Source organism: Candoia aspera, chromosome 2 (assembly GCF_035149785.1).
Source record: "Candoia aspera isolate rCanAsp1 chromosome 2, rCanAsp1.hap2, whole genome shotgun sequence".
Taxonomy (NCBI): Eukaryota; Metazoa; Chordata; class Lepidosauria; order Squamata; family Boidae; genus Candoia; species Candoia aspera.
The window spans coordinates 96,409,842-96,429,308 of NC_086154.1; the positions used below are offsets into that span (position 1 = coordinate 96,409,842).

The window sequence follows — 19,467 nt, forward strand, 5'->3', positions numbered from 1 at the left end:
TAGTGTTCTGCCAAGTCTGACTTGCACTGTAGCAGGCCTCATCAGATTTTTATAACTAGGTCTTTCCAACACACTGTGTCTCCATTTTGCTTTCCCCTCATCCAGCTGTGGGCTAACTCTGAGAGAAAGAGAATGATGCTCATTGGTCATTCCAACACTTTAACATCCATTTCTTAAACTTTTATTATCTTGCTGGATTTGGCTCCATACCTGTGTTAATTAGGCTTGGAAGTTTCACCATTCACAAAGCTTCCTAATTGCTCTGCAAAATCACAAATTTTTTTGCATTAATAATGCATCTAGACAACCTGCTCGTCACAGCTCATTTTGGCTTTCTCTTGTTCTCATGGTCTCCTGGCATAGCTGATTCTCTTGACAATTAAGACTTGGGAATTTTTAAAAGTGTTAAAAATTCACAAAACAGAATATACATTTTTTTTAATTAAAGAAACACTGAAACAAGCTGAGCTAAAGAAGGGATCATGAAATATAAAGGCATACCTGCTGCTCAAAGAAATGTGCATAGCAATCACATGAGAAAAAATTAATACGCATCAGCCTTACATGTGCAGAGCCTGTAACTATGTTAAGCACCACTGTACTTTTTTCCATTGCCTTCTGTTGGAGTTCATTTGTTTGCTCTATTATCACATTCAGTTTTTTCAGACATTCTTTATCAATTCCACAAGAACCGGGTGTTGCACTCCATTGTGCAATCTATGGCTTGTCAAGCATTCTTTTAGGCACCCACTTTTCTTCACTCTTAGGAAAATATGCCAAAGGACAAGGTGGGGCCAATGGTCAGGCTGCTCTCTTGAAATTCCAGTTTGTCCAGTTCAGTTATTGCTGGACTAAAATTTTATTACAACGTTTCCGGTTTGCAAGTCCAGCTGTCCTTGCTTTTCAAGTTTGTTAGTGTTCGACACAGTGCTGTGTTCCTCATACTCAAATCATTGGAAAAGCTGTCCTAGGATGTGAAACATTTCAGGCAGATGAGAAGTCTAGAGAGGAATCTGATCAATACTGTAAGTACATATATTTTGGGCAACAAATAAATACAAATCATAGGAAACATATTTGTTGTTTTCTATTAAGACACATAATTCTCTCAACCTTCTTTTATCTATGTTGCTAGATTATTTTGTACAGCTATGACATATTTGTTTACGGCTGTAGGGTTATTAATGGCCCAGGAGATTATTTGTTAATGGCCCAGAATCACTTGCTGATGCTTTCTCACTAATCCCTAATGTCTGAGAGCTATCTGAATAGCTTTCAAGTGTTAGGCACCAGAATGTCAAAAAAGACACTGGAGGCCTCCAGCAAAAGGCTTGGTCTTGATCTAAATGTGTGTGTGTGTGTGTGTGTGTGTGTAAATCTCTGTTGTTGCTATACTTTTTAAGAAAAAAAATTACAATATCTGCTCATGCATTCCCAGTCCCCTCACTCACTTACTATAATGGTGGTGGTTGTTATAAAGAAAATAAATACTTTTTCGCTATTTGCAGGAAATAAACCAGAAATAAACGTGCATTCAGACAGAATGTAACAGGGAACATCGGCTTCAGTTATGGCTGAATACTGAAAGCACAATGTCTCTTTGGGTATACACAAGAAATGATCTACAAATATCAGAAGGAGTCTAGGAGCACTTTTTCCAGCTAACAAATGTTATTAAAAGGCCTAAGCTTTTGTGAGCTGCAGCTCACTGTTTTAGAAGCACAGGGTGCTAAACTGATACTGTATAGAATTTAAACTGCAATGAGGCAGGAGTGGGGGAGACAGGTTGGGTGTGCAGATACAGGTAACATATGAGACAGATTACAAGTATCTGATCGCTAGGCAGATACAGGTAACATATGAGACAGATAACATCAGTATCTGATGTTAGAAATATGCAAGAATTTATGACCTTAAAACCATTTAAATATGACCAATTAAACCAAAATTATGACTTTTAAAGCAAAAATATGACTTTACAATTTTTCTGAAATTAGCACCCAATTTTTAAAAATCTGTGCTTACACACATACACACACAGACAGACAGACAGACAAATTAAAAGGTTTATTCTTCTTCACTTCCAGTGCAGAAGTGCTAGTATTGAAGGAATCAAATGAACATTTTGAGAATAAAATGGTCATCCCTGGATTAGTTTTCATTAACAGCAAAATTGCATTGGATGACCACGTGCATCTTGAGGTTATCAAACTCAGAACTGCTTCTGCTGTCCACCAGTATGTTCTTGTATCTGCAGAAACTCCGTTTGACATCACAAGAGGTTATAGGAACAAATTTGAAAAAAGCAAACTCATCTGGAGAAAGTTCTGGTTCAAAGTCTTCAAATTTTGCTTCAAGTCCATTTAGAACATTGCAAAGTGTTGAATAACCCAGATTAGATTGCAGCACTCTTTGCAGTTTATCACTAATTTTTTCAGCCACTTTCTCTTTTGCTTGCTTTAAATCACTCTGTTTGTTTTACAATGTTCAGTGCATCACTAAGTTCCATTCCTACAGTTTCAAGGCAGGTGATTGCTGTTGATAATCCACTGAAGTTAGATCCTACATATGCTATGTTTCCATCCAAGGTTTCAGAAAAGGTATCTTGCAAAATCTTGATGGAGGAAGATTCACAACAGTCAAATTCTTTAACTATCCCCTGCAAGGAAGCATAATTTGTGAAATAATACATAGCCGCATACAGCCATGTCATGACAGGTTGGGGAGGGAGAGCCAAAGTAGGAACAATTTCTTTGAACTTTTGTACTCAAAGTGGAGCTTTAATGAACATTGTTTTTCCCATTTGAAATTATCTTATCTACATCAGGATAGTTGTTTCGAATTTCTTCAGCCACTCTGTGTAAACCATGTGCAAGGCATGTGATTTGGATCATTTTTTGGATAAAGAAGTTGAAGTCCCTTGGCTGCTTAGTCATGTATGGAGTGGCATCTGTTACAAAGAAAAAGATATTTCCCCTTTTTACACCATCCGGCCAGAGTAGTTTCATAGAATTGTCAAAGAGCATAGCAATAGTGGAATTGTTTACTTTTTTAGAGTTTCACATGTTAGAAGAAATACTTCACCAGGCTTGTCACATTTCAGAGTGCCAATAATAACGTTGGCTACATATTTTCATTTACAACACTTGTTTCATCTATTGAAAGCCATACCTTATTGTTGTCAACAGCAGGTCTTATCTTTTCTAACACATCTTCACAGCAGGCAGAGATGTAATTTTTCCTTATGGTTGATTCATTTGGAATTGAGTGACTGGTGTACTTCTCAAAAAAATGCCTGAGGCTACCACTACCTAATTTCCTTAAGTGAATATTTGAAGTAATCATCGTTGTACAGAGATCCTTACAAATTTCTGAGTATTTGATGAACCTGCAGTTGAAGGAGAAGCTCTCTCAAAAAGGAGACGTTGCCGGTTCTCAGTGAAGGTAAATCTTGCTAAACTACCCTTGTGTTTCACAGTGTCATAATGTTGTTGAATATTAAAATGCTTTTGGGCTGATACCTTAATTTCACATAATTTACAAAATAAAATATCACCATCGCTACTGAAAATCTGCTCCCCAAATTCTTGAACAAGATGCCGTAATTTCACACTCACTGAACATCTACTTTTAGACATATAGAAATCAGACTGCAGCTCTCACATGACTCCACCACCTCAAACACACACACACCTGAATTGGGGAGCAAATGAGAAAAAGAAAAAAAAATAGGCAAATTCTCACTCTTTTTTTCAGGCCTGGTCAGGGGAAAAGCCTTTGTTCCCACCTCTCTCTCTCACACACAACACACATATACACACACCTCCCTGAGTTGGGGAGCGAATAAGAAAAAGAAAAAAAAAACAGGCAAATTCTCACTTTCTTTGCTGGTTCATCAGGAGGGTTGCCAGTGACCAAAATATGACAAAATAAGACATTTGTTACAAAATTAAGCAGAAATATTTATTTATTTATTATTCAAATTTTGTTACCACCCATCTCCCCCAAAAGAGGGACTCTGGGCAGTTTACAATAAAATTAATACTATAACAATAAACGTTAAAATCCCATAAAAATAAAAACAAGTTACAATACAATACAATATAATATGACATAACACCTTTAAAAAAGTCAAAATATGACTTTTCAGGCAAAATAAAAACCATCTAATTCTCACCAGATTACTCTAAAACAAGTTTTAACTTACTTATAAATTCAAATAAAGGTTCCAGAAAAAATATGACGTGTCATAGAAATCCTTGTCCTACTTATCAGTTAACAATTGTAATGTGTTAAAAACCCATTGTGTTTGTTGCAACCTTTTGATATATGCACGTTCAGCAGTCTGTTGCTGAATCATGTTGTTAAAATCTCATTTTCCCTTGTTGGTCACCTTGAGGCCTGAAACAGTGTCCTGGGGGGTTGAAATGCTCTGATAGTACTTGGTTTAAGTCCTGATGACAAACGTGTCCATTAATTATTTTGCAGAAAGTTTTTCCTGTTTGTCCTCTATAGAATCCAGAGGGGCTTTGCTGGCAGATGATGGCCTATATCATATTAGAGAAGGAATGTGTGAAGGTGCCTCTAATATTGTGTGTGAAGTTGTGGGGGGAGCAATGTTCCAGTTGGTGTACATGTGGAGGCAAAGTAGACATCTGGGTTTGTTGCAGGGTCTGATTCCCATGTTAGCATCATTGTCCTGTTTTTGCTTGTTGCTTGTGGAAAACTACTTCAGGTTGGGTGATTATCTATATGAAAGTATGGGGGTTTAGGCAAAGAAACTACACTGAGCCAAGAATGAAGCTCTAGTTTTTATTGCTTCTACCATACAAACAGAATCTTGCCAAACTGAACAAAACTAGCAAGTTCTAAGGGAAAAAGTCCAGAAACTCTAAGGCAGGTCCTGCCTGACCTTCTTGGCCAGGTGCCCAAGGTCTTCCACACTGTGAGTACATTTTTCCCCCGGAAGGCACTCCCTCCTTCCTCACCTGCAATCTCCATAACAGTATGGCCCTACAAACCATGCCTGAGAAAGTGCAATGTCATTATCCGATATGCAGGGTATTAATAATATATTTGAGTGGCTCAAGCAGTGAGCTCTAGTGTCAACCAGTGGTGTTCTCTTTTTGTCAGCTTTTAATAAAGCTTCCCTAGGAGTCAATCTGAATCTATTGATTTGTCTGGTGATCTTACTGGGTGTGTAGTTTAGTCTCCTGAATGCTTGGTTTAATTCCATCAGTTGAGCATCTCTGTCAAGTAAATCAGAACAAATGCAGTTGAGGAAGTCTGTTGAGAAAGTTTTGTTCTAGGTCAACCATATTGTGGAGCCGTGTATGCGCCCAGGGCCGTGCTTTCTCAATTCTTACCCCTGAAGTCTCTCCTTTACTTGAGAGTCATTGATGATATTCTCAGCATCTGGACCCATGGAAATGAATCTCTCATCAAACTCCACCATGACTTCAACAACTCCCACCCCATCATCAACCTCAGCCATGACCTATAGAACAATTCCACTTCCTTGGGGTCTCAGTAAAACTGCATAATGGACACATGAACACTATGTTATATAGGAAAGCCATACATGGTGATACAGATCATCATGCATACCTATGTGCCTCCAGCTTCCACTCAGCCTCCACCACCAAATCTATTTCCTATTGTTTTCCTCCAAATCATGCCATACAATACAGTAAAACTATTGTGTAAGTCATTGGATAGAGTTAATATTTTAAAATACAAAGACAGTACCCAAATCAAGAAATAAGGAAAATCTCATCTGAGTGATATCTTTGGCCTTTTTATATACACCCACAGACACACACTATGGGCAGTCTTACCCAGCCAAAAATTTTCCAACCTTGCTCTACAAATGTTAGTTATGTTTAATTTTTGGATACATTCTTTGTTCAGATTTGTATTCTGACAAGAAAAAGCAGTAAGAAACATGGGCTTGAATCTTAATTCTACCTTCATGATTGTGCAATGGGATATGATTTTGAAAACAAATTAGCTCCCCATGTGTAAATTTGAACCCTACTGTTTCACTCAAATTTCTATACTGAATGGAATTCAATACACATCACAAGCACTTCCTAATGCCTTGCAATGAAGCTCTTCGGCATTTGATTTGCATTTCAGCAGTGAGCTGATTTTCAGCAGTACTTTAGAAGTTGACGTTGCAATTATCAAAAATAGCAAGATTAAACCTTTGGCTCAAGATTATCACACTGATGTTATTTTATCTTATTCTTAATCATCTGAAAAACAAAGCAGTGCTACATGTGTTCTTTTGTGGGATACAGCTCAGTAGGAATTAGCTTACTTTCCAGAAGAGACTCCAGCATTTAGACCCATCTCACCTGCAAAGGGACAAAACACCCTACCTGGAAACTATTTCTTTCTCTTGTGCATTTTCCCATCTCACTTTGCAATGGCTAAACCTATTCCAGCATCGCTTCTTTTCCTATATTAGCCCTTCATGGCATGGGGCTGGGTTATATGAGGGACCACCCCTTCCCGAGTATGTCTGCCCATCCCATTAGATCTGGCAGAAGAGGTATGTCCCCACTACTAAGGAGTTACATCTGGCAGGACCTAGGAGGCAGGCCTTTTCTGCTGTGGCACCTGCCCGGTAGACCATCATTTCCGCACCCCCCAGGTGAGATTGGCCCCTTCTCTGCCATCCTTCTGGAAATCCCTTGAAACTTGGCTGTGTCAACAGGCCTGGGGATCTCAAGAAACAGTGATTTGCTGAGGAAGCTCCACTATTTATAATATCCAATGCTCTCGCCTAGCCTTTTTTAATAATATCAATGTTTTTAAGGGTAATTTGTTTTAATATTGTTATTTTATGGTTTTATTGTACACTAGCCAGAGTCACATTCTGTGAGATAAGCAGCCATATAAATATGATTGCGTGATAGATAAATAAATAAATAATCCTTCTAGCATCCTGGCCCATTCATTGGATGACTACCATTGCATAATAAAGCCTTACAACAATTACATTTGACTCCACAAAGCCACCCCTTGGCCATTTGTCCTAGTGGATAGTGCGGTGATGTGTTTTGCTGTTCTCAAAGTAACCAGGCCAAAGGTTTCTGTTTTGCTTTCTCTGACACAGTCAGAAGATGCTCTACGTTAGGGATCAGGGAAGGGCAGCACCACTCAAAATTTGTTCCCAGGCCCATGTGCTTCTGCTAATTCTTTTTGCATATACTTGCTAGCACTTTTACATTGCCACTTGAAAGGCCTCCAGCTTCGCTACACATGGCTTTTTTCCCTTTTCCACTGAGTCTGAGGTAACAGCCATCAAATACCAGTTGTATAAGAACAATAGAAGTAGAGGGATGTGTCTCCATCTTCTGCTTATGAACGTCCTTCATTAATTCCTGCTTAGTACTGTGAGAAGCAAAATGCTGAACTAAGATGGGCCTTGGCCAGATCCATCAGGCTATTCTTATGCTCTTAAATCGATCTCTTTTTCACAAATCTACATTTCTTCTGAATGATGATTAGTCATTCTATTCTTTTATTTAATTATAGGCTGTGTAATTGTAATACATTTTAATGAAGCACCCTTGGGATATGTCAAAAAAGGAAGATGGAGAGATATTTGTGTCTTTTCAGCTCTACCCACTGCTTAATCTCTTGGTTTTGCCTGCCATGAGATGCCCCTTGCCCCAGAAGCCTCATTGAGCACCAGCTGCCACTGGCTGTGGTAAGATTATATGACCAATCATGGAGCATCTACTTGGTTGCTTCAGAAACAAAGACATATTCATGAATAGTTTTGTTATTTCCAGTTATTCTCTTAGAAAAATCACTGTAATGTAGACCAGGCACTTTTTAAGGGAAACAATAAGGTGTCATTTAAGGAAGCTTGTTTGGAAATTGCCAGCATGAGACCCTTTCTCCCATTGAGATCAGCCAGCAGGGAGGGCAAAATTGCAGTTGGAATCATGGCTGGGCCACAAATTAACAGCCTGGCCCTGCCTCCAACATGATACCATCAAAGCAAAGTGGTCCCACTCTGGCAATTAGTTCAACAAAGATCAGTGATACAAAACCAAACCGCATGAGAAACATCAGGTCTAGTTTGGCCCTCAGTTATATCAGGTTCAACCTGCCCAGCTTACTCACCCAGCCCAAACTAGGAATTAAAATGGATTGTCTGCTAAGAAGTTTTGCTTTCTTTCCCCCATCTACCTCAGGCTTAAATCCTGCTGAAAAATAGCAAAAGAATGTAATCATGTTGTGCTCTAGTTAACCAGGACTCAACCCCCATCTCTCCTATTTCACTTGCATTTTTATCCTTACTTATTTTTTAAAATAAGAAACAGAAACAGCTGTGAAACCTAAGAGCAAATGGCAGGTTTACATACTATGCATTGGGTCCTGGGTGGCTAAATCAGGCACAGAGAAAATAGAGAAGAGCCTCCATCAAGTTCATTCCTGCCTCCCATCACCATTTTCATCCCTGATGCAATCTTGCAACCTGTATTTTGTACTTTTCAGTGTTGCATCAATGTCAGTGTGACTCAGTCTTTATAGTCAACTCCTTATATCTCTGCTTAATCTCTCAGTTTTGCCTGCCATGAGATGCCCCTTGCCCCAGCAGCCTTAATTAAATTAAATTTAATTAAATACTGTAACTTGGTATCTTTGTCCCCATGTGGCTAGTAAAAGTCTGAGATGGAAAATGAGAAATACAGGGGTCATCAAGACTAGCACCAGCATATTATTGCCTTTCTATGCCTTGCCTTTCTTCTGCAACTGATAAAAACGATGCAAACTTTAAGGTACCCATTTGATCCCTAAACTCCTCCCAGGCTCCAAACTTTTGAAAAGGATCCAAAAAAGTCCATCATTTAGGGGGCTCTGAGAGTATAACTGGATGCTGGAAGTTGCATGTAGTCAGAGAGATATGAATAGGTTTCTTTCCCACTTCCCCCCAGTAGGCTTGTGTCATGAGAGAACTGTATGGTATTTCCATTCAAGGAGGTTCCATGCTAGAAGTCAAGGTTCTTTGCTAGCATTAAGCATTCTGACTCTCCCATTTTGGCTCGGAAATTCTAGGCAGTTGCATGTTATATTTATTTTCTTCTCTACCCTTTACCAGCATGTCTCTCAGCTTCTAGGGAAGCTTCATCCCAAAGTGAATGCTTTTCACATTTTATCAGCTCTCCCCACTCCTAATCAGTTTTAACCCTGCTCTTCTACCTTTCTGATCTTAAGTGCTTAAGCCTCCTGGTTTAAAAGGAGCCTGACCTTTTGTGGAGGCCTTGATTGTCGCTAAAAGTATTCAGGTGTCTCACAAATGTAAGGCCCTCCTCCAGTGCCATCATCTCATCCACAACCATTTGGCTATGCTGATCTGTATAAACTGAAAAGGCAGTAATTTAAATTTGGCTTCCAAGACTTCATGGCTACTTTGCCTCACTTTGTTAGCACTGAAATCCCCCACAACTGCTCCCTCCTCCCCACACCCAAATCATCTGGAGACATATCCTCAATGTGAGAGGATAACTGTTCACCCTCTGAGAGAAGCATGCTTCTAAGAGCTTCTTCCCCTCTTCCTTAGAGTGGCACCATCATACCTCAGGAATTTCCTTGATTGCCAAGAGGAAATAAGAGAGTGCTATTTGTCCCTGAAACCACTTTTCCTCAAGCTGTCTGTCTCTTCCAGCTTCTCCAGAGCAGCTCTTCTTCTCTGAGAGTCAGGAGCTTGTTGCACGGATCACATAGCCGTGAGTTCTGCCCAGCAGGGAGAAGGTCATTTATATGAGACTTAGCATAATACACTGGGTTGTCCCACTCACCTGCTGGCTCTATGCCCACATACCTGTTGTTTCATTGAGACTTATTTAGCAGGACCAACCATGCCGCTGAATGCTGATGCCAAACTGGCACGGATGCTTAACTTTCAAGTCTGCTTAATTCCTGTTTATCTTCACCCTCAAATCTCCAATACCACTGCTTCAAGTGCTGGGACTTTCTCCTGCTCAGTGAGCAAAGGCAAGACTTCCTAACGCTTAATGCAGTTTCTTACCGCCTGCTTTTAATTTTGCCTTCTGAAGTGGAATTTTGTCACTGAATATTTCATTTGTGAAGGCTGTTTTATTTCTATATAAAGACATTTGATACTGCTGTTGACCCACAACTTTACTAGTCTTTCTTAAATTCTGTCTGTAAGGGAAAAAAAACCCTGAACTTTCGTATACATGTAATTAAAGACATCCGCAGAGGAAATGTTTAATGAATACATTGCTTCTTAACCTTAAGACACTATTCAGTCTTGAATTAATGCAAGTAGGTTACTGTAAGATCCTTGATCATTAATGAAGGACCTTGTCTATTAAGTTTCTAATCAAGCAAGCCAGAGTTTTTGTTTTCTCTGTAGATGTTAGTATAATTACCCTTAATGTCATCTACTAAATTTTCATTAATTTAAATAGGCTCTTTCATTTCCACCACAAATGCACAAGTTCATTGCAATTTCTTCTCTCTGTTGTTGAGTGGTGTGTCTATCTAAATTTGGAACAGGCTAGATCTGGCAAAAGAGAAATCCAAGGGCAAACTTTCCCTTCCTTTCCTTCATACACAGATTTTTCTCTGATCAGTTATTTTGCAAGTGACACTACTGTTATTTATGCTTTTGAATTGCTGACTTTTAGTTTCAGTGCTTGGAAATAAGGAGCGTTTCTCCATTCTTAGCCTCATCAGCTGAGGAGTATGGGAATTGCAATGCTGCCTATCCAGACCTTCCATTGAGGAAGACTGTGCTGGATACCCATACCAACTGAAAAGTTGCTCTCATATGAACTCCATTTCATTGTCCAGAGGAGCTTTTCTAGACAATTTGAGATGTCCACTTATTGTTGACCACTTATTGTTCTTATCTGCTGACAACTAAATTGTAATGTATACAATTTAGCAATTTATTGTTCTAATTTGCTTACAACTTTTCTTCTTCTTTAAATAAGTGTAAATGGCCAATTAGACTTCTCAGATGTAAGTAGGATCACTCATAAAGCAATAACATGATTTGGGGATTCTACCTTAGGTTGTAATTTATACAGCATCTTACGACTTTCAGATTGTATATTTTTGAATGCAGCAATTGAAATTCTACCACCATGTGTCACTCAGAAGTATGACCTGATCTGCTCCCAAAAAAGTGTGAGAATAGGATTTCAGTTTTAATATGCTGTATCTAATTTCTTCTCTTCAGAAGCAAATACTACTATGAATACAACAAAAAAAAACCAACCACTCCACTACCAGACAAAAATAAGGGTTCTTTGGTATTAAAGATGCAGACTGATGTATGTGCCAGCCCCTTAAACTAAATCTGGGGTTAGCAACCTGACATGTGTGAAGGAGCCCATGACTGCCAAGTTCATGTCCACAGGAGCCACAAATTAAATACAATTTTAAAACCCCTATGGTATATGAAGTAATAAGCACAGCACAGGAAGCAATTTTGGCATAGTTTATCCAACCACCTCAACCTTTTATAGGCAGCTCTAAAAGACATGACCAGATTTGCTCCATATGATCCAGAGAAGCTTCCTTCATTTGCTCAGCCATTAAGATCTAGTCTAGATGGCCTCTGGAATTCACAAAGCAGCAAGCTGGAAGAGGATGCTTTTAGTGCAGACATCCCATTACAAAATTATTTCCTTTCTCAATTAGCATTACTGTGTTGCTGAGTCTTAAAAGCTGCTGGGCAGTACCTGAAGACTGATATGAGCACCTAGACCTCTTTGTGAATTTGTTCTTCTTTTATTATTGTTCCTTCTGGTCCTGCTTGTAACATGCTTTTAAAACATGTGGTTTTATTACTTTTGCCCTTTTATACAGTTTTGTTACTTTTATTTTGTTGCCCCATCCTTTTGGGTTTATTTTTTAAATGATGAAAAGTGAGTCCTAAATTTTATAAATGAATCAACAAACCCACTGTCTTTTCTAGTCATGGACAATTTTAAAAGGCTATGCTGTTATCTAAAGGGTATGATTTGCATGGGAATTAACTGTTTTGTTTTCAGATTTTTTTTCAACCAGTTTGAAAAGTCCACTTAAAATAGGGTTAGAGTCCTCTTGCTGCATGACACAAGTCGGAATGGCATATTATTTACTGGTGCCTTCGAGTCAGGGTTGACTCCTGGCGACTGCTTGGATGAGGCCCTGTGGTTTTCTTGGCAAGGTTTTTCAGAAGTAGTTTGCCCTTGCCTGCTTCCTAGGGCTGAGAGAGAGGGACTGGCCCAAGGTGACTCAGCTGGTTTTGTGCCTCAGGCCGGATGGAACTCATGGTCTCCCAATTTCTAGCCAATTTATGCCACTAGGAATGGCATAAACAAAGACTTGTGGAATTGACTGCCCAAGTACTCCTTACTGGGTAATGAGGGAATTATAGCAACTGGGCTTTCAGATCCAACATGCCAACATCCTAAAACAGGTCAAGGCACAAACCCAGGAGAGTTAACAAATGACACTCAATCTGGAATCCCTACAGCAAAATTGATCGTATGTCACTTCCAAGGGTGTGCTGAGCTAGTCTGGAGGACTTTGATTTGTTTTGTGTTCAGTGTTTATTCTTCTGATTAGGCATTTGTTATAATAATTCCAGTCATCTGTGGCTTGGAATCCATCAAAGGAGCAAAGAGAAATCTATCTCTTCCCATGGTTTATTATCTTGGCCACCTTGAGGAATGAGACAGAAAAGCCAGAAGGAAAAGATCTCACACTGAATCACTTTCTCAGATCATTAGCATCTGTCAACACTTGCCAACAGTTGATTTTTAAAAATTGCAAACATAGTGCTTCCTTTGCACAGGGTATCTGCTAGTTGTTTTAGGCTGTACTTATGTAAGCTGTCATTAAATTAAGGAGCTATGGTTTAGACATCCTTAAGAAGCTATTTTTGTCATGTATGATACAACTGCTAACCTCTTAATTTTAGTTTTTAAAAGGTAGCTATTAATTTATTAAAATAGTTATTAATTTCATTATTCAGTGGGTCTAAATGGTATGTCACATGCATGTCTCTAAAAATCCTTGTTAAAGTCTCAAGAAAGTACAACCTTAGATATCTCCTAAGACAGCTAGATAGTTCCACATCATCTTCTTGAGACTTCAACAAGGGTCCCTGAGATGGAAGAACACCATCACATATCTGAATGAGTCTTGCAAAGACAAAAAAACTAAAACAAGCCTTTTGAAAATAAATTTGATAAATGCAAACTATCACAGGCAATTGAATACAAATTGCAGTAAGAGTTTAATCTATGTTAAGAAGAAAGGCTTCTAAGTTCCATTGCATGCCTGAAATAGGTCAATCTCATTCTAGAAGTTGTAAATACTGTATCAGTCAATGCTGAAATAGTGGTCAATCCCAATCTTTCCTGCAGGGTTCACAACTTTATTCAGTTAGAGATTATTTGCCCTTTAATGGAACTTAATGAGAAAGTGGGTAGAAAGTTCAAGTAGGTAGAAAGTGGGCATCATGTGGACAGTAAAGTTGGTGGTGGCCAGATCATTTATTTATTTATTTATTTATTTTATATTTCAAATTTCGTCACCACCCATCTCACACGAAGCGACTCTTCGTGCTAATAAAATGGACATAACCTCAATAAAAAGCTGTGACTTGTTCAGAGGTGGTCCTCTCTCACATGTAAGAAAGCAAGCAATCTCCTTAAGGCAGAGATATATTTCAGAAGCACAGTGCTTGCTGAAGCACACCAACTGTCCCTTGGCAAGGGCGCACAGCAAAAAGTCTCTGACGGCTACCTTTCTAGCTGCTTGATCCTTCCTTCTGAGTCAGGTCTCTAAGTTGCTCTTCTTCCCCACTGTCTTCTGGGCAGCTCATGTCTTGATTCTTCCTCAGCCAATCTATTAGACAAGTTGTTCATGGTGGACATTAGCAGCTTCTCTCCTTCTCTGCACTAGCAGAGCTGCCAGACCATCTACCTGAATCACTCCCGCTTTACCCCATGAAGCTGCCCTACCCCTATTAGCTGCAGAGATAAAAGCCTTAGACTTCCTCACAAGTAGACTTTCTACCAGCAGAAGGAAGCTCCCCACTCTGCTGATTCCCAACACCTTTCTTTTCCCCTGGGGCTGGGGTTTTATATGTTCCTTCCATCTGTTTCCTCCATTTTTTCCCACCATTCTGTCCTTCCTCCTGCTACCCAATCTTAGGAGCTAATTAACTCACCCTTAACCTCAGAGTCAGGATATTTAGCAAGAACTTTTTTACCATTTCCCTCAATTTCCACATCTATTTGCCTAAAAGACTCCTATTTCCTTTGCAACCTGCAGTTTTAGCTTAATAACCTATTCTGTCTTGCATCAGCTTGTTAATTCCTTTCCATATTTCTCAACTGTCTTGCAACCAACTTTAATGCAGGCATCAAGTTGCTTCGGAATACTTTGGACACATTATGTGAAGACCCAGCTCTGTAGAAACGGCTCTAATGATGGAAAAGGTAGAAGGAAAGAGAAGAAGAAGACAACCAGCAGCAAGGTGGATGGACTCAGTTACAGAGGCAATGAGGGCACCATTGGGAGACTTGAAAGAACAAGTTAGGGATAAATAGTCTTGGAGAAAATCTATCCGTATGGTCGCTAGGGGTCAAAAATTACTTGATGGCACATAATCAATCAATCAATCAATCAAGTTGCATATGACAGATAGCTACTCAACCTCTGCTTGAACAAGTCCACCAAAGGCAAACCCACCATTTTCTCAAATAATAGATTCTACTGTCAAACTGCTCTATCATCATATTTTTTCCCCTGACATTGATTCAGAATCTGCATTACTATAACTTAAGTCCAGGTTTTTATGTCTTGCACTCTGGAACAATAGCCTTCTTCATGTAACACTTCAGGTAACCATAGTCATCTTTGCTCAAAGCTAAACATACTCATTTCCCTCAGTCTCCCCACTCAATTCAATGTCCAGTACCCTGATTGTCCTTATAACTCATATTAGGGTCTCTTCTAGTTTCTCTGAATGTTTTTAAAAATACAATACCCAGAAGGGTCAAATGGTATCTGACCAATGCAGAACACCATGGAACTATAACATTCTGTAACTGGGGACTCTTTTGATGGGATTAAGTTACATTTCAGTTTTTTATAGCTGCAGTGCTAACTCATATTCATGACAATTCCCAAAACATTTTCACATATATCATTGCTAACCAGGCATCCATCATTCTATGCTTATACGTTGTGTCTCTTGAAGATGATCAAAGAAAGGTGTCAAAGCCATAGAGGTCCTGCAGTAAGCTTTATTAATATCAAAAGGAAATTTCACCCTTTCTGCCTCATGTTATACTTTTTCTTGCTGCTGGCTTCTGGCCTCCTCTCTCTGGCTAATTCTAAAATCTGGACCAACTCATTTCTTGATAGCTGATCTGCACTGTCTTTCTCACATGCAAAAGAAGCACTGTTGTCTTCTTCAGGTGATAGCAGCTCAGTCTTGCTATAGATAGGCACCAACAATCTCAGTGATTATAACTGGGTAACCTACTCAACTAGAGGAGGAAGGTGGCTAAACTAGAGTTGCCAGCACTCTTTAGCTTCACTTCTTCACACCTTTTCTTAGATTAACACCCAAGAAGCTGTGGTGGCACTACTGAGTACCATGCTTGTAATCTATCATCAGAGTTGAAATGGTGTCAAAGGAAGTAAAAATGTTGCAAGGATGAGAGAAAGAAGGGCAAAAAATTTTGGCCATGTGTTCTGCCTATCAGCCTGCCTATTCTGTACTGACTTGGGAGACAGGGGATTTGTAAATGTAAAGTTGGTGGGATGGTGTGGGATGATGATGGGATATGTGACGTTGTTATGGAGTTTTGTGGGTTATATTTATTCTGACTTTATGAAATGTTGTTGTGTGCCTAGGATTATCAGGTATAAGACAGGCAGCCATATATGTTTTCTAAATTATAAAAACAGTAGTAGTAGTAGTAGTAGTAGTAAGGCAGCTTTACATGGAACAGCTTACATCCTGTGACAATATCTTTAATATTATTAAACAACAACATCTGCCTATCCCAGGTCCTAGGAAAGGACTCAATAGGTGGACAAAAATGCCAGATCCAATCTAAACATCTGGCTGACTGTGTGATCAACCATAATAATAACAACAACAACCACCTTATCAAAACTATTGACTGAGACGTGGTTACTAAAATGCCATTTTCATTCTACAGAAACACTGCAATTTGTTGCCAATGCCACCTCCTCTAAACTTCCAACAGTCATGTGCTGCCCGTGTTATTTTGGCCATTGATGGCTTCCACTTTATAACAGTAACAGCAATAGCAGTTTTGCTCACAATCTTGCAGATACAGTTGTATGTGTATGTGGAACACAACAGCAGCAACCAAGAGACGCATCCAAAGACATGACTTGGGGATTATAGCAAGGGCTGCACTTGAAGCTTTGGAATGGTTGCTTGGGGTCTGCACTCCAAAAAGTAGATGAAGCCAGGAAAAAATTGAATTTGATTTTATTCCTTGTATATATAATTAATATTAGATTAGATTAGATTAGATTAATTAAATATGGTTTACATGATTATTCCCCAGTCATGCATTTAATCATTTTGTTTTGGGTCACATTAAACATAACAATTTGGTGATAATTTTTGGAGGGCTTCAGGAGGTTGCACTCAAAGCTTGTTGGGGGTCACACATGATCTTGAATGTTTCACACTGTGTATACCTGATTATTCAGAAAAGAGGGAGAGATGGTTTCCTTAGGCCTGGGCCATAAATCTAGTTGTCTCTGACATGTTGAGTTTCATCTCTTTCCAAAAAAAAAAGTATTGGAGCTATAAGTCATGAATTCTCTTAGAAGAGAAGACAAAAAAGACATTGATCATTTGCACATTTACATGCTGTTTCTATTTTACAGGGGAGTTATGGGATATGTAAAACTTTATCAGATATTTATTAAAATAATTCAAGTCTGAAAGGGTTTCTGTCATTTACGAGTTGCTTTGAACTACTCCTGGGGTGATCCTTTCCTCAGGAGACACCGTGCTGTTCCCTTCAAGCTGTGTCTTTGGCTGCCTTTACTGAAATATCACTATTCTGACAGCTCAATGTCAGGAATGTTCTGCCTGCCTAAGGAATGGAGTGTGATATCTCTCTGGTGCACATTTTCTGTAGGGAGAATCTGAAAGATGGTGAGTCGAGTGTTGCTGCCTGCCTTTCTAGAATGTAAAACCAGGAGTGAAAGAAAGTGCAGATGTGTTGAAAAGGTCAACATAAATTTGGAAAGCGGGACCTTTTAATGTTCTAGTACTACACTGAGCTTGGAAGTCAATTCATAGTACGTTCGTATCTTTCTATGTTAAGGCTATGCTGATTCTACTACATGGCATGTCACCTGAAAGTTTCTGGAGGATTTGTATTTGGCATAGATAAATCCAGTAGACACTCCAGTTTAAGCTTACTCTTTTCTTGAACTGCTGACATATTACTTTTATCATGTGAAAAACAATTTGTCCTCTACTGTCAAGTAGGCTTGATGTCATAATAGAGAATTTTGAAAAGTTCAATGAAATACTTCATCTTCCTTAGAGAACATCTAAACTCATGTGTAAAAGGTTTTTATATCCATCTTGAAAAGAAAGTGAAATTTGTAAGCAGTTTCTTGGCATGGCTTACCCTACCTGTACAACAGATTGCATTCTTTATATCTTGTATTGATTGATTTAACCCCTTAAACCAATAAGCTATAATCTTAACATGATAGCCAGTCTCAGACATTTAATAAGTGTGCATTGCATTCAGATAAACTCCACATCCCGAGAAGGGAGATGGTCTGGATCAAATCTATAGCTTCCAAAATGACCTTAGTCCTAATCAACCTAAAGCCCCATTCCCAATCCACACTGCCAGAGTTTTGGCACATGGGAATAAAGAGACAATGCCCCTTTAAGGAAAAAAAGCGGAGGGGGGTGTTATTTCTCTGGACAGTGCTGGGACATGGAGGGAAAAACAGGATTGCAGTGACTCACCTAATGATCACATCTATCAGAGCAGCAGGAGCTGTCCAATCACAGAGGGCTGAGGGATCATCCTTTTAAAAGCATTTGTTCCATATGTGTCATTTATTTATTTATTTATTTATTTATTATCCTGCCTTTATTTATTATTTTTTATAAATAACTCAAGGTGGGGAACATACCTAATATGCCTTTCTCCTCCTATTTCCCCCACAACAACAACCCTGTGAGGTGAGTTGGGCTGAGAGAGAGAGGGACTGGCCCAAGGTCACCCAGCCGGCTTTCATGCCTAAGGCAGGACTAGAACTCATGGTCTCCTGGTTTCTAGCCTGTTGCCTTAACCACTCGACTATTCCTTATGAGTGGACAGGCTGCTGCTTGGGGAAATAAAGACTACACTTTGCTAGCCACATTGGTTTATTGCTTGCCTTAACTAGGGATTGCTTTGCTTCCTTCTCTGATCCTTCCTCTGTTCAATTTTTCTGAAGTGAGTGATATATTTTATTTTTTAACTTTATGACTGTTCTGCTATTCAATCCCTCTTTTCCATTCCCTTTCCCTAATAGACAAACCATTATCTTCTTTCCCCTTCTGTATCTTCCTTACTGTAATCAGTCTTATTTCTCCATTATCTGTTTTCAGAGGAAATCTCTTAATGTTTCATTACTCTGCCCTCAAGTTCAATCACACCACAGTTTTAGGGCAAAAACATTCTCTCCCACACACCTATCTCTTCGCATAAACCTCCCTCTATTTATGTCTAAACTTCAACATAATTGCTTCCTATAGAACAGAGTATTCTGTGAGTTCTGTGCCAAATCAACTATTAAAGACTTTTTTTTTCAAAACTCAGCATATAAAGGAGCATAGTTAGAATATTCACTTATTAGCTTTATATCCCATCTTTCCCGCAGGAGTTCAAGGTGGCACTGTACTGTGTATAGCATTCCCCCCAACAACTGCACAAAAATTTTCCGAAGTTTGGCTAGGAGAGAATGACTGGCCCCAAATCACCCTGTGAATGTTCAAGGCTAAGGGTGGACTTGAACATGGGTCTCCTCAGTCCTAGTCTAATACCTGAACCACTACACTGCTCTGCACTGAAAACTGTTAGGCTATACCCCCATACTAATGTGCTCCAGAAACTCACCCCGCTCTGTTACTAAGTCAAAATGTAAAGCTATTGTATTTATCCATGCTCAAGTGAAAATATTTCCTTTAAGAACCTTGCCCCAGATTCAGTTACTGAGCCATACTAGATTGTCATCAGTTTAGTCCAAGCTGAAGTAAGGCATCTGAAAATAGGATGAACAGACTGAATGCTGTAGTCTGTACACATTTCTAATTTAAACCTGCTCGCTTGTCCGTCCATCCTTCCTTCCTTCCATTTTTGGAAAAGGCTTATATGAGAATAGGTCTCATTTCAGCTCAGC

General features: G+C 39.1%; 1 protein-coding gene across 4 annotated transcripts in view; it reads left to right on the plus strand.

The window, feature by feature from the left end:
* The first annotated feature begins 891 nt into the window (after nucleotides 1–891).
* ATP10B (ATPase phospholipid transporting 10B (putative)) overlaps nucleotides 892–19,467 on the plus strand; it is a 160,420-nt gene continuing 141,844 nt past the window's right edge. For 2 of the 4 annotated variants that reach the window (XM_063292464.1, XM_063292466.1), the window contains exon 1: nucleotides 895–1,025. The gene's annotated coding sequence lies outside the window, so the exon portion shown is untranslated. Of the gene's footprint in view, nucleotides 1,026–19,467 lie in introns of all 4 variants that reach the window. The other 2 variants (XM_063292467.1, XM_063292465.1) reach the window with 2 other exon arrangements.